Here is a 14,204-nt window from a genome sequence, read left to right as displayed (position 1 = left end):
TTTAAAAAAAAAAAAAAAAAAAAAAAAAAAGAGAAAAAGAGCGGGAAAACGCAACAGCGGGCGAAAAGGGAGGTAGAGACCTGGGAGAGAGGGTTCTTGTGTTCTTGTGTTCTTGGGTTCTTGGGTTCTTGGGTTCTTGGGTTCTTGGGTTCTTGGGTTCTTTTCTTCAACATTCAAAGAGATGTGCACCGTTCCTGGAGTCACTGCAATACCAGGTCGATGCGTGGAGCGGACGGAGCAAGCCCCTCTTCCGTCTCCCTGTTCCAAAAATCAGATTAATATATAGTCCTCGGGTAGAGGACGTATCAGATATTAAACTGATAAGAACAGATACTACACTTGATCTTAGCCAAAAGGCCGAGAAGCGATACCCCTCGACCGTACGGGGTCCGGCGTCCCCCCGGGCGACTCACCAGACGCCGGTACTCCGCGGAGGGGCGGGGCAAGAGAAGAACGCTGACCGCCGGATGACCGCCGGACTCGGGCGAGAGGCCTCGTGGCCTGGTCTGGCGTCTGCGCAGTCGGATTTCCTAGGAGACAGCAGACGAGAGAGTTAGTTCCACAGACAGACAGACAGACAGACAGACAGACAGACAGACAGACAGACAGACAGACAGACAGACAGACAGACAGACAGACAGACAGACAAATAAATACATACATCATTTTTTAAAAAAAAAAAAAAAAAAAAAAAAAAAGAGAAAAAGAGCGGGAAAACGCAACAGCGGGCGAAAAGGGAGGTAGAGACCTGGGAGAGAGGGTTCTTGTGTTCTTGTGTTCTTGGGTTCTTGGGTTCTTGGGTTCTTGGGTTCTTGGGTTCTTGGGTTCTTTTCTTCAACATTCAAAGAGATGTGCACCGTTCCTGGAGTCACTGCAATACCAGGTCGATGCGTGGAGCGGACGGAGCAAGCCCCTCTTCCGTCTCCCTGTTCCAAAAATCAGATTAATATATAGTCCTCGGGTAGAGGACGTATCAGATATTAAACTGATAAGAACAGATACTACACTTGATCTTAGCCAAAAGGCCGAGAAGCGATACCCCTCGACCGTACGGGGTCCGGCGTCCCCCCGGGCGACTCACCAGACGCCGGTACTCCGCGGAGGGGCGGGGCAAGAGAAGAACGCTGACCGCCGGATGACCGCCGGACTCGGGCGAGAGGCCTCGTGGCCTGGTCTGGCGTCTGCGCAGTCGGATTTCCTAGGAGACAGCAGACGAGAGAGTTAGTTCCACAGACAGACAGACAGACAGACAGACAGACAGACAGACAGACAGACAGACAGACAGACAGACAGACAGACAGACAGACAGACAGACAAATAAATACATACATCATTTTTTAAAAAAAAAAAAAAAAAAAAAAAAAAAGAGAAAAAGAGCGGGAAAACGCAACAGCGGGCGAAAAGGGAGGTAGAGACCTGGGAGAGAGGGTTCTTGTGTTCTTGTGTTCTTGGGTTCTTGGGTTCTTGGGTTCTTGGGTTCTTGGGTTCTTGGGTTCTTTTCTTCAACATTCAAAGAGATGTGCACCGTTCCTGGAGTCACTGCAATACCAGGTCGATGCGTGGAGCGGACGGAGCAAGCCCCTCTTCCGTCTCCCTGTTCCAAAAATCAGATTAATATATAGTCCTCGGGTAGAGGACGTATCAGATATTAAACTGATAAGAACAGATACTACACTTGATCTTAGCCAAAAGGCCGAGAAGCGATACCCCTCGACCGTACGGGGTCCGGCGTCCCCCCGGGCGACTCACCAGACGCCGGTACTCCGCGGAGGGGCGGGGCAAGAGAAGAACGCTGACCGCCGGATGACCGCCGGACTCGGGCGAGAGGCCTCGTGGCCTGGTCTGGCGTCTGCGCAGTCGGATTTCCTAGGAGACAGCAGACGAGAGAGTTAGTTCCACAGACAGACAGACAGACAGACAGACAGACAGACAGACAGACAGACAGACAGACAGACAGACAGACAGACAGACAGACAGACAGACAAATAAATACATACATCATTTTTTAAAAAAAAAAAAAAAAAAAAAAAAAAAGAGAAAAAGAGCGGGAAAACGCAACAGCGGGCGAAAAGGGAGGTAGAGACCTGGGAGAGAGGGTTCTTGTGTTCTTGTGTTCTTGGGTTCTTGGGTTCTTGGGTTCTTGGGTTCTTGGGTTCTTGGGTTCTTTTCTTCAACATTCAAAGAGATGTGCACCGTTCCTGGAGTCACTGCAATACCAGGTCGATGCGTGGAGCGGACGGAGCAAGCCCCTCTTCCGTCTCCCTGTTCCAAAAATCAGATTAATATATAGTCCTCGGGTAGAGGACGTATCAGATATTAAACTGATAAGAACAGATACTACACTTGATCTTAGCCAAAAGGCCGAGAAGCGATACCCCTCGACCGTACGGGGTCCGGCGTCCCCCCGGGCGACTCACCAGACGCCGGTACTCCGCGGAGGGGCGGGGCAAGAGAAGAACGCTGACCGCCGGATGACCGCCGGACTCGGGCGAGAGGCCTCGTGGCCTGGTCTGGCGTCTGCGCAGTCGGATTTCCTAGGAGACAGCAGACGAGAGAGTTAGTTCCACAGACAGACAGACAGACAGACAGACAGACAGACAGACAGACAGACAGACAGACAGACAGACAGACAGACAGACAGACAGACAGACAAATAAATACATACATCATTTTTTAAAAAAAAAAAAAAAAAAAAAAAAAAAGAGAAAAAGAGCGGGAAAACGCAACAGCGGGCGAAAAGGGAGGTAGAGACCTGGGAGAGAGGGTTCTTGTGTTCTTGTGTTCTTGGGTTCTTGGGTTCTTGGGTTCTTGGGTTCTTGGGTTCTTGGGTTCTTTTCTTCAACATTCAAAGAGATGTGCACCGTTCCTGGAGTCACTGCAATACCAGGTCGATGCGTGGAGCGGACGGAGCAAGCCCCTCTTCCGTCTCCCTGTTCCAAAAATCAGATTAATATATAGTCCTCGGGTAGAGGACGTATCAGATATTAAACTGATAAGAACAGATTTTTTCTTTCGAAAAAAATTTATTGTCACATGGTTTCATTTAAAATACATTACATTGGTTTTTGGTTGTACATCATTTTTCCACTTATTCTTACAGTTTTTCATTAATTTTCCATCACATGGCATTTGTTCAGTACATCACAGTTTCATGGCTTTCATCATACATTATAAATACATTCACACATTTTTATTTCTTTTTCACAGTTTCTTTCTTTTCACACACATAAAATCATTTTCAATAAAAGTCTTTTGTGTTAAAATGTGTCTGTGTGTGTCTGTGCAAAGTTCGTGTGTTTATAGGTCCATGTTGGTGTAAAAAAGATGTTAAAAGTCCATGCTTCAAAAGTGGTAAAAACCAGTAAAATGTAGTAAAAGTCCAATTAAAATTGTCTCCGTCGTGCAGGACTAGGGTGAGCCACTATCAAGAGGCTCCACCCAGCTCCCCAGAAGAGCGAGGCAAGCGCGGATGCGCCCAGAGGAGGTCCTCCCCTCCGCCCGCTGCTCCGTCCCGTGGTGTTGACTGTGGGGGTGCGTCGGCGGGAGCCGGTAGCCGTGGTGGGGGCTGGGACCTTCCTGCGTGTGACCCCGGCCCCCTCCGAATGGCGGCGTGCGGCGCCTCCTGCCGCGTAGCTGTAACCATCCGCCGTAACGCTGGCAGGGGCACCGACACGCGCTTCCCCACCAGCAGGTTCCGGGAGGCCCACAATGCGGCTTTGATGCTGTTGAGGGTGAGCCAGAGCGCTGCGAAGTCGGCGGATGGGATGGTGGCGCCCTGGCCCACCCCGCTTGCCGCTAGCCGGTAGCTCAGCGCGGGGCCTCCCCCCGCTGGCAGGCTCGGGTGTAGCAGGGGGCCGGTATCGGCCCACAGGTCCCTCGCCTCCCTGCACTCCCAGAGCAGGTGCCTCACGGTCTCCGGGTGGCCGCAACCGGGCCGTGGGCAGGTGGCGGTCCGGGCCATGCCCCGGGAGTGCATCACGGCTCTGACCGGGAGGACCTCGTGGAGCGCCATCCACGCCAGATCCTTCAGCTTGTTCTGGAGAGCTGGGTGGGCTGCGTTCCGCCAAGCCTGCTGGGCCTCACTCGAAGTGAGGCCGGGAACGGGGCTCACTGTTTCCCGGTCCTGCACAAGGGAGACAAGAGATTTAGCGTTCGTTAAAATTGTGACATCCTGCCCCTCCATGTCAAATTTGACTAAAAACTTTTTGATAAAACCATATTGCGGGGGCAGGTTAAAAGCAGTTGGACGTCTAAGATCTTGGGTTAAAATCCGGAGCTTTCTCAGGTACGACCCCATCCAGAAGCGGGCTAGGGCCGCGGTCTTGTTGTCCCTGGATGGGGCCGTCGCGTAACGGATGTGGAGGGCGGTGAAATGAGCTCCTAAAAACAGGTGGGGGTCTGGGAGGGCTTTTCCTCCATTCTCCTTCCTCTTCTTGACTGTTTCTCTTTTCAGCCTCTCCCACTTGGACCCCCACATGAAATAAAACACCGCTCTCTCCACACCTGAGAGAAAGCTCCTGGGGGGACTAAAAACAGAGGACAACAATAAAAACAGGGGTAAAATCACGGCTTTAAAAATTAAAACCTTGCCTTCCATTGTCAGTCCTCTAAGTCCCCAGAACCCCAGTCGCTGTCTAACTTTCCCTAGCACGTCAGTCCAGTTCCCACGTCCACCACCCTCTTCGTCAAATTTAATTCCTAAAATCTTTATGTCCTTTTGTTTAAAATGAACCGCCAGATTTGGTCGTACGTCACCCCACGGCCCAAAGAGCTGGGCCTCGGACTTGCTCCTGTTGAGCTTGGCGCCCGAGGCCCTTCCGTACCAGTCAGTCAAGTCGAGTGCTCTTTGGGCCGATAAAACGTCGGTAAGTAAAAGGGTCACGTCGTCCATGTACAGTGTACAAGTCGCCGTCAGTCCACCTGGCAAGTCAAGTCCTTTGATCCATTTGTCCCTTCTCAAGATCTGTGCCAGCGGCTCGATGCAAGCAACGAACAGGAGTGGGGATAACGGACACCCCTGGCGGACGCCAGAGCGAATGTTGATCGCTTTTGTTAGGTGCCCATTTACTCTAATCTGGCTGTATATGTCCGTATACAGCATGCCCACCCACTTTACAAACCTCCCTGGGAAGCCCATTTTTTGCAGTACCTTTAAAAGGTACTGGTGCGAGACCCGATCAAAAGCTTTCTCAAAGTCTAAATTTAGGACTAGAAGCCGAATATTTCTGTCTCTCGCAAAACAGATGGCGTCACGGACCAGCACTAGGCTGTCCGTGATCCTCCTTCCAGGGACGGCACAGACTTGATCCGGGTGGATCACGTCCTCTAAAACAGTTGACATGCGTCTTGATAAAATCCTACTAAAAAGTTTGCAGTCAACATTTAAAAGCGTGATCGGTCTCCAGTTTGTAATGTCATGTCTGTCACCTTTCTTGTAAAGTAATGACACTATCCCTACTCTAAAGCTGTCAGGGAGTCTCCTGAGTCCGTCAAATTCTTTAAAAACTGTCAGTAGGTCGTGTGCTAAAAGGTCATAAAAGGTTCTATAAAACTCTAGGGGAAGCCCGTCCGCTCCCGGGGCCTTCCCCTGTTTAAAACCTTTAAGACCATTAAGAATTTCTAAAAGAGTAAAATCCTCTTTTAAAAGCACACTGTCTTCAAGGGTTTTGTCTAAAAGGTGTAAAACTTCCTGGAGGGTATCTTCATGTATATTTTTAAAATCATATAACTCACCATAAAATCTCTCTGTCACCTCTAAAATCTCATGGGTTTTATTAAAAACAACATCGTTTTCTTTAAAACCGGTGATCAGAGGACTTTGGGACATGATTTTCTTAAAAAAATATTTCGTACATTTTTCCCCCTCTTCCACCTCCCTCTCCCTACTTCTTAAAATAAAGCCCTTGCTCTTTATTTCCATTAAAACCGACATTTCTTTTTTTACTTCTTTTATTTGTTCGCTAAAATCAAAACCTTGGTTTAAAAGGTTAAAATATCTTTGTAGTCTTTTTTGCAGCCCCATCATGCGCCTACCCTCTCTCTCTTTCTTTCTTTTTCCTTTTTGTCTAAAAAATGTCTTGGTCCGTCCCTTCACCATCTCCCACCATTGTGCTCGTGTGTCGTACAGGTCTTGGAGGGTCTGCCAGAGGCTAAACTGCTCCCTGTATTCTCTAACTATCTCCTCATCTTCCAACAGGGAGCAGTTCAGCCTCCACAGCCCTCCCCCTACCGTCGCACCCGTGGGGAGTGAAAGGGTGCAAGAGAGCATGCAGTGATCGGAGAAAAAGACAGGGGTAATTGTAGCATCCGTGGGCGGGCAGTCTCTTGTAAAAACAAAGTCGATACGGGAGGCACGGGCGCCGTCACCACTGAACCAGGTGAAGCCCTCCTCCCGTGGATGCAGTTTTCTAAAACAGTCGACTAAGTTAAAATCCCTAACTATATTCTTTAAAAACACGGACGTCTTATCTAACTTAAAATCCTCCCCTACCTTCTTTCTATCTTTTGTGCTTAAAACACAATTAAAATCCCCTCCGACAGCTAGGGGAGCCCTCCCTAGCATGTGGGGCTGCAAATCCTCAAGCAGGTCATGTCGGTCGTTTTTGTCATTAAAACCATACACGTTAAGAATATTAAAATCCCTGTCTAAAACCGTCAAGTGGGTTAAAAGGGCCCGCCCGGGTCTCACCACCGTGCTGCCCTTCACCAAGATGTGCGGGTTTTTGATTAAAATGGCGACCCCGTCCGCTCTGTTGGAGTTTGAACCACTCCAAACAGAGGGTCCCGGGGTCCACATCTGTTCCCACTTCCTATAATGTGGTAAAAAAGGCAAGGAGCACTCTTGCAGCAGAAAGATATCTGCTTTAAGAGTGCTCAGCAGGGATAAAATAGTCTGTGCTCTCACTTGAGTCTTCACGCTTCGGACATTGATGGTGGAAATTGTGAGACTCATGAGCAGTATGGTTAAAAACATGACTGTATTAAAAGACTACAAATTATCATTAAAACAAGTGGAGATCAAGGACTGATCTCCTGTGACACCAGTTCCTCCTTGATCACCAATGGTTGGGTTAGATCAGGAGGTTCACTGGTGTCTCCTTCCTCTGACTCGGCAGAGAGAGCCTCTTGCCTTGTCAGAGGAGTAGATGTTTCTAGCATTTCACTCAAAGTAGGTGCCTCATCGGAGCTATCGAATAGTCTGTTCAGGTCTTCTGATGCAGAACTACCTGACGACCCTCGATGTTTCTTCTGAGTCATTTCTGACTCAGGAGAAGTCCTCGGCCTCTTTGAGTGTTGTGCACTGGAGAGTGAGGCAGTGGTATCACTCCCCTCAGAGGCCACACTCACCTCACCTAGGGTTGAGGAGGGCGGAGCTTCCCGCTCCTGCTCTGGCTCCTCTTCCACCAGGGAGGGTGTGGCCTCCGGATCATGGTCTGACTCTGCCTGAGAGTTAGCTTCGCCCGTAGCCGCCTGGCTAACCCCTGAAGCCGGCAGGAGGTTTCCCTCCAAGACTTCAGGGGCCGCCCTTTCCTCCATTTTGCCCATCTTTTCCTGTTCTTCCACCCGGCCATGCGGCCGGGCGGCCATGGCGGCCATTTTGCTAGCTTTTAGCTTGTTGGCAAACGAATTTGGGCAATCTCTGTAGAGATGGGATTTGTCTCCACAGAGGTTACACTTTCTGCCATTGGTGCATTCTTCGAAAAGATGCCCAATTTCTCTGCACTTCCTACAAACTGTTTCTTGGCATGCTTCGGCTAGGTGCCCAAACTGGTTGCACTTGCGACACAGTTTGGGCATCCCTTGGTAGTGGATGTAGCCCCTGTTCTCCCCCAACACAATCATGGACGGTATCAGACGGAGGCCTTGGTAGCCGCTCGGGTCTTCCTGTTGTTTAACAGGAACTCGCCACGAGCAGTTCCAAATGCCATCCTCGTCTAACACCTTGACAGGTGGGCTACGAACTGAGCAGTATCTTGCCAGCCATGTACTAATGTCTTCTCCAGTTACCGTTTCATTAAACAGTCTGACAATCACCACTTTCTGTGAATTGTCAGAAAGTTTCTCAACTTCAAACATGGAGAACTGGTCTTGCCGTGTCACAAACCGTTGCCAAAAAACATTAAGCAGAGAAGCCGAGCGAAAGCTAACGTCAAAACCCTTGTTACCAGGCAGAGTCAGAAGACAATTCAAGTCTTCGGCCGTAAAACCCATCGTTTGTCGAAGGAGCTTTCTGGAGAAGTCCAACCTGGACAACTCCAGAAGCTTCCCTTCTTTTTCTTTAAATTTAAAACGCACACAATGGTGCCTCCGCATGCCGGCACGGGCAGCCGACATGGTGGAGGCACCACGGGCCTAACAACCTAACCTAAAACCACTAAAACTATAAATACTTAAAACAATAAATATATAAATTACCTAAAACACGCTAAAACACACTAAAAATCCCACAGACTAAAAAGGAGCTAAGCAGCGCTTACCCGGGCAAGATGTTAAACTTTAAACTCCAAGGAAAGACCGCTGCTTAGCACCTACAAGAAAAGACAAGGACAAAAATTAAGACAACAAACAATACAAAACAATACAAATAATATTATACAAAAAAAGCACAAAGACAATGTAACTTGCTAACAAAAGGGAGCAAAACCACCAAAAGGTTAGGCCCCGCCTCCTCCCACCAGCAAGTCGACCGCGATCTTAGCCAAAAGGCCGAGAAGCGATACCCCTCGACCGTACGGGGTCCGGCGTCCCCCCGGGCGACTCACCAGACGCCGGTACTCCGCGGAGGGGCGGGGCAAGAGAAGAACGCTGACCGCCGGATGACCGCCGGACTCGGGCGAGAGGCCTCGTGGCCTGGTCTGGCGTCTGCGCAGTCGGATTTCCTAGGAGACAGCAGACGAGAGAGTTAGTTCCACAGACAGACAGACAGACAGACAGACAGACAGACAGACAGACAGACAGACAGACAGACAGACAGACAGACAGACAGACAGACAGACAAATAAATACATACATCATTTTTTAAAAAAAAAAAAAAAAAAAAAAAAAAAGAGAAAAAGAGCGGGAAAACGCAACAGCGGGCGAAAAGGGAGGTAGAGACCTGGGAGAGAGGGTTCTTGTGTTCTTGTGTTCTTGGGTTCTTGGGTTCTTGGGTTCTTGGGTTCTTGGGTTCTTGGGTTCTTTTCTTCAACATTCAAAGAGATGTGCACCGTTCCTGGAGTCACTGCAATACCAGGTCGATGCGTGGAGCGGACGGAGCAAGCCCCTCTTCCGTCTCCCTGTTCCAAAAATCAGATTAATATATAGTCCTCGGGTAGAGGACGTATCAGATATTAAACTGATAAGAACAGATACTACACTTGATCTTAGCCAAAAGGCCGAGAAGCGATACCCCTCGACCGTACGGGGTCCGGCGTCCCCCCGGGCGACTCACCAGACGCCGGTACTCCGCGGAGGGGCGGGGCAAGAGAAGAACGCTGACCGCCGGATGACCGCCGGACTCGGGCGAGAGGCCTCGTGGCCTGGTCTGGCGTCTGCGCAGTCGGATTTCCTAGGAGACAGCAGACGAGAGAGTTAGTTCCACAGACAGACAGACAGACAGACAGACAGACAGACAGACAGACAGACAGACAGACAGACAGACAGACAGACAGACAGACAGACAGACAAATAAATACATACATCATTTTTTAAAAAAAAAAAAAAAAAAAAAAAAAAAGAGAAAAAGAGCGGGAAAACGCAACAGCGGGCGAAAAGGGAGGTAGAGACCTGGGAGAGAGGGTTCTTGTGTTCTTGTGTTCTTGGGTTCTTGGGTTCTTGGGTTCTTGGGTTCTTGGGTTCTTGGGTTCTTTTCTTCAACATTCAAAGAGATGTGCACCGTTCCTGGAGTCACTGCAATACCAGGTCGATGCGTGGAGCGGACGGAGCAAGCCCCTCTTCCGTCTCCCTGTTCCAAAAATCAGATTAATATATAGTCCTCGGGTAGAGGACGTATCAGATATTAAACTGATAAGAACAGATACTACACTTGATCTTAGCCAAAAGGCCGAGAAGCGATACCCCTCGACCGTACGGGGTCCGGCGTCCCCCCGGGCGACTCACCAGACGCCGGTACTCCGCGGAGGGGCGGGGCAAGAGAAGAACGCTGACCGCCGGATGACCGCCGGACTCGGGCGAGAGGCCTCGTGGCCTGGTCTGGCGTCTGCGCAGTCGGATTTCCTAGGAGACAGCAGACGAGAGAGTTAGTTCCACAGACAGACAGACAGACAGACAGACAGACAGACAGACAGACAGACAGACAGACAGACAGACAGACAGACAGACAGACAGACAGACAAATAAATACATACATCATTTTTTAAAAAAAAAAAAAAAAAAAAAAAAAAGAGAAAAAGAGCGGGAAAACGCAACAGCGGGCGAAAAGGGAGGTAGAGACCTGGGAGAGAGGGTTCTTGTGTTCTTGTGTTCTTGGGTTCTTGGGTTCTTGGGTTCTTGGGTTCTTGGGTTCTTGGGTTCTTTTCTTCAACATTCAAAGAGATGTGCACCGTTCCTGGAGTCACTGCAATACCAGGTCGATGCGTGGAGCGGACGGAGCAAGCCCCTCTTCCGTCTCCCTGTTCCAAAAATCAGATTAATATATAGTCCTCGGGTAGAGGACGTATCAGATATTAAACTGATAAGAACAGATACTACACTTGATCTTAGCCAAAAGGCCGAGAAGCGATACCCCTCGACCGTACGGGGTCCGGCGTCCCCCCGGGCGACTCACCAGACGCCGGTACTCCGCGGAGGGGCGGGGCAAGAGAAGAACGCTGACCGCCGGATGACCGCCGGACTCGGGCGAGAGGCCTCGTGGCCTGGTCTGGCGTCTGCGCAGTCGGATTTCCTAGGAGACAGCAGACGAGAGAGTTAGTTCCACAGACAGACAGACAGACAGACAGACAGACAGACAGACAGACAGACAGACAGACAGACAGACAGACAGACAGACAGACAGACAGACAAATAAATACATACATCATTTTTTAAAAAAAAAAAAAAAAAAAAAAAAAAGAGAAAAAGAGCGGGAAAACGCAACAGCGGGCGAAAAGGGAGGTAGAGACCTGGGAGAGAGGGTTCTTGTGTTCTTGTGTTCTTGGGTTCTTGGGTTCTTGGGTTCTTGGGTTCTTGGGTTCTTGGGTTCTTTTCTTCAACATTCAAAGAGATGTGCACCGTTCCTGGAGTCACTGCAATACCAGGTCGATGCGTGGAGCGGACGGAGCAAGCCCCTCTTCCGTCTCCCTGTTCCAAAAATCAGATTAATATATAGTCCTCGGGTAGAGGACGTATCAGATATTAAACTGATAAGAACAGATACTACACTTGATCTTAGCCAAAAGGCCGAGAAGCGATACCCCTCGACCGTACGGGGTCCGGCGTCCCCCCGGGCGACTCACCAGACGCCGGTACTCCGCGGAGGGGCGGGGCAAGAGAAGAACGCTGACCGCCGGATGACCGCCGGACTCGGGCGAGAGGCCTCGTGGCCTGGTCTGGCGTCTGCGCAGTCGGATTTCCTAGGAGACAGCAGACGAGAGAGTTAGTTCCACAGACAGACAGACAGACAGACAGACAGACAGACAGACAGACAGACAGACAGACAGACAGACAGACAGACAGACAGACAGACAGACAAATAAATACATACATCATTTTTTAAAAAAAAAAAAAAAAAAAAAAAAAAAGAGAAAAAGAGCGGGAAAACGCAACAGCGGGCGAAAAGGGAGGTAGAGACCTGGGAGAGAGGGTTCTTGTGTTCTTGTGTTCTTGGGTTCTTGGGTTCTTGGGTTCTTGGGTTCTTGGGTTCTTGGGTTCTTTTCTTCAACATTCAAAGAGATGTGCACCGTTCCTGGAGTCACTGCAATACCAGGTCGATGCGTGGAGCGGACGGAGCAAGCCCCTCTTCCGTCTCCCTGTTCCAAAAATCAGATTAATATATAGTCCTCGGGTAGAGGACGTATCAGATATTAAACTGATAAGAACAGATACTACACTTGATCTTAGCCAAAAGGCCGAGAAGCGATACCCCTCGACCGTACGGGGTCCGGCGTCCCCCCGGGCGACTCACCAGACGCCGGTACTCCGCGGAGGGGCGGGGCAAGAGAAGAACGCTGACCGCCGGATGACCGCCGGACTCGGGCGAGAGGCCTCGTGGCCTGGTCTGGCGTCTGCGCAGTCGGATTTCCTAGGAGACAGCAGACGAGAGAGTTAGTTCCACAGACAGACAGACAGACAGACAGACAGACAGACAGACAGACAGACAGACAGACAGACAGACAGACAGACAGACAGACAGACAGACAGACAAATAAATACATACATCATTTTTTAAAAAAAAAAAAAAAAAAAAAAAAAAAGAGAAAAAGAGCGGGAAAACGCAACAGCGGGCGAAAAGGGAGGTAGAGACCTGGGAGAGAGGGTTCTTGTGTTCTTGTGTTCTTGGGTTCTTGGGTTCTTGGGTTCTTGGGTTCTTGGGTTCTTGGGTTCTTTTCTTCAACATTCAAAGAGATGTGCACCGTTCCTGGAGTCACTGCAATACCAGGTCGATGCGTGGAGCGGACGGAGCAAGCCCCTCTTCCGTCTCCCTGTTCCAAAAATCAGATTAATATATAGTCCTCGGGTAGAGGACGTATCAGATATTAAACTGATAAGAACAGATACTACACTTGATCTTAGCCAAAAGGCCGAGAAGCGATACCCCTCGACCGTACGGGGTCCGGCGTCCCCCCGGGCGACTCACCAGACGCCGGTACTCCGCGGAGGGGCGGGGCAAGAGAAGAACGCTGACCGCCGGATGACCGCCGGACTCGGGCGAGAGGCCTCGTGGCCTGGTCTGGCGTCTGCGCAGTCGGATTTCCTAGGAGACAGCAGACGAGAGAGTTAGTTCCACAGACAGACAGACAGACAGACAGACAGACAGACAGACAGACAGACAGACAGACAGACAGACAGACAGACAGACAGACAGACAGACAAATAAATACATACATCATTTTTTAAAAAAAAAAAAAAAAAAAAAAAAAAAGAGAAAAAGAGCGGGAAAACGCAACAGCGGGCGAAAAGGGAGGTAGAGACCTGGGAGAGAGGGTTCTTGTGTTCTTGTGTTCTTGGGTTCTTGGGTTCTTGGGTTCTTGGGTTCTTGGGTTCTTGGGTTCTTTTCTTCAACATTCAAAGAGATGTGCACCGTTCCTGGAGTCACTGCAATACCAGGTCGATGCGTGGAGCGGACGGAGCAAGCCCCTCTTCCGTCTCCCTGTTCCAAAAATCAGATTAATATATAGTCCTCGGGTAGAGGACGTATCAGATATTAAACTGATAAGAACAGATACTACACTTGATCTTAGCCAAAAGGCCGAGAAGCGATACCCCTCGACCGTACGGGGTCCGGCGTCCCCCCGGGCGACTCACCAGACGCCGGTACTCCGCGGAGGGGCGGGGCAAGAGAAGAACGCTGACCGCCGGATGACCGCCGGACTCGGGCGAGAGGCCTCGTGGCCTGGTCTGGCGTCTGCGCAGTCGGATTTCCTAGGAGACAGCAGACGAGAGAGTTAGTTCCACAGACAGACAGACAGACAGACAGACAGACAGACAGACAGACAGACAGACAGACAGACAGACAGACAGACAGACAGACAGACAGACAAATAAATACATACATCATTTTTTAAAAAAAAAAAAAAAAAAAAAAAAAAAGAGAAAAAGAGCGGGAAAACGCAACAGCGGGCGAAAAGGGAGGTAGAGACCTGGGAGAGAGGGTTCTTGTGTTCTTGTGTTCTTGGGTTCTTGGGTTCTTGGGTTCTTGGGTTCTTGGGTTCTTGGGTTCTTTTCTTCAACATTCAAAGAGATGTGCACCGTTCCTGGAGTCACTGCAATACCAGGTCGATGCGTGGAGCGGACGGAGCAAGCCCCTCTTCCGTCTCCCTGTTCCAAAAATCAGATTAATATATAGTCCTCGGGTAGAGGACGTATCAGATATTAAACTGATAAGAACAGATACTACACTTGATCTTAGCCAAAAGGCCGAGAAGCGATACCCCTCGACCGTACGGGGTCCGGCGTCCCCCCGGGCGACTCACCAGACGCCGGTACTCCGCGGAGGGGCGGGGCAAGAGAAGAACGCTGACCGCCGGATGACCGCCGGACTCGGGCGAGAGGCCTCGTGGCCTGGTCTG

At 50.1% G+C, this 14,204-nt stretch overlaps 12 non-coding genes and 1 pseudogene across 12 annotated transcripts; all 13 read right to left on the bottom strand.

Moving 5' to 3' along the window:
* Nucleotides 1-178: 178 nt before the first annotated feature.
* LOC134075462 (U2 spliceosomal RNA) lies at nucleotides 179-369 on the bottom strand. Its single transcript, XR_009938209.1, has one exon. It is a non-coding gene; the product is annotated as a U2 spliceosomal RNA (small nuclear RNA).
* Nucleotides 370-846: 477 nt separating this feature from the next.
* LOC134075461 (U2 spliceosomal RNA) lies at nucleotides 847-1,037 on the bottom strand. Its single transcript, XR_009938208.1, has one exon. It is a non-coding gene; the product is annotated as a U2 spliceosomal RNA (small nuclear RNA).
* A 477-nt stretch (nucleotides 1,038-1,514) lies between these two features.
* LOC134075460 (U2 spliceosomal RNA) lies at nucleotides 1,515-1,705 on the bottom strand. The gene has a single exon (XR_009938206.1). It is a non-coding gene; the product is annotated as a U2 spliceosomal RNA (small nuclear RNA).
* A 477-nt stretch (nucleotides 1,706-2,182) lies between these two features.
* LOC134075459 (U2 spliceosomal RNA) lies at nucleotides 2,183-2,373 on the bottom strand. The gene has a single exon (XR_009938205.1). It is a non-coding gene; the product is annotated as a U2 spliceosomal RNA (small nuclear RNA).
* Nucleotides 2,374-2,850: 477 nt separating this feature from the next.
* Nucleotides 2,851-3,027, bottom strand: LOC134075731 (U2 spliceosomal RNA; annotated as a pseudogene).
* Nucleotides 3,028-9,195: 6,168 nt separating this feature from the next.
* LOC134075458 (U2 spliceosomal RNA) lies at nucleotides 9,196-9,386 on the bottom strand. The gene has a single exon (XR_009938204.1). It is a non-coding gene; the product is annotated as a U2 spliceosomal RNA (small nuclear RNA).
* Nucleotides 9,387-9,863: 477 nt separating this feature from the next.
* On the bottom strand, nucleotides 9,864-10,054 carry LOC134075457 (U2 spliceosomal RNA). The gene has a single exon (XR_009938203.1). It is a non-coding gene; the product is annotated as a U2 spliceosomal RNA (small nuclear RNA).
* Nucleotides 10,055-10,530: 476 nt separating this feature from the next.
* LOC134075454 (U2 spliceosomal RNA) lies at nucleotides 10,531-10,721 on the bottom strand. The gene has a single exon (XR_009938201.1). It is a non-coding gene; the product is annotated as a U2 spliceosomal RNA (small nuclear RNA).
* Nucleotides 10,722-11,197: 476 nt separating this feature from the next.
* Nucleotides 11,198-11,388, bottom strand: LOC134075453 (U2 spliceosomal RNA). The gene has a single exon (XR_009938200.1). It is a non-coding gene; the product is annotated as a U2 spliceosomal RNA (small nuclear RNA).
* Nucleotides 11,389-11,865: 477 nt separating this feature from the next.
* On the bottom strand, nucleotides 11,866-12,056 carry LOC134075452 (U2 spliceosomal RNA). Its single transcript, XR_009938199.1, has one exon. It is a non-coding gene; the product is annotated as a U2 spliceosomal RNA (small nuclear RNA).
* A 481-nt stretch (nucleotides 12,057-12,537) lies between these two features.
* Nucleotides 12,538-12,728, bottom strand: LOC134075451 (U2 spliceosomal RNA). The gene has a single exon (XR_009938198.1). It is a non-coding gene; the product is annotated as a U2 spliceosomal RNA (small nuclear RNA).
* A 477-nt stretch (nucleotides 12,729-13,205) lies between these two features.
* Nucleotides 13,206-13,396, bottom strand: LOC134075450 (U2 spliceosomal RNA). Its single transcript, XR_009938197.1, has one exon. It is a non-coding gene; the product is annotated as a U2 spliceosomal RNA (small nuclear RNA).
* A 477-nt stretch (nucleotides 13,397-13,873) lies between these two features.
* LOC134075449 (U2 spliceosomal RNA) lies at nucleotides 13,874-14,064 on the bottom strand. The gene has a single exon (XR_009938195.1). It is a non-coding gene; the product is annotated as a U2 spliceosomal RNA (small nuclear RNA).
* Between the last annotated feature and the right edge of the window lie 140 nt (nucleotides 14,065-14,204).

The sequence above is a fragment of the Sardina pilchardus genome, chromosome 2, assembly GCF_963854185.1.
Source record: "Sardina pilchardus chromosome 2, fSarPil1.1, whole genome shotgun sequence".
Lineage (NCBI taxonomy): Eukaryota > Metazoa > Chordata > Actinopteri > Clupeiformes > Clupeidae > Sardina > Sardina pilchardus.
Note: the sequence above shows the minus strand (reverse complement) of the source record. Positions and strands in the feature narration are given on the sequence as shown.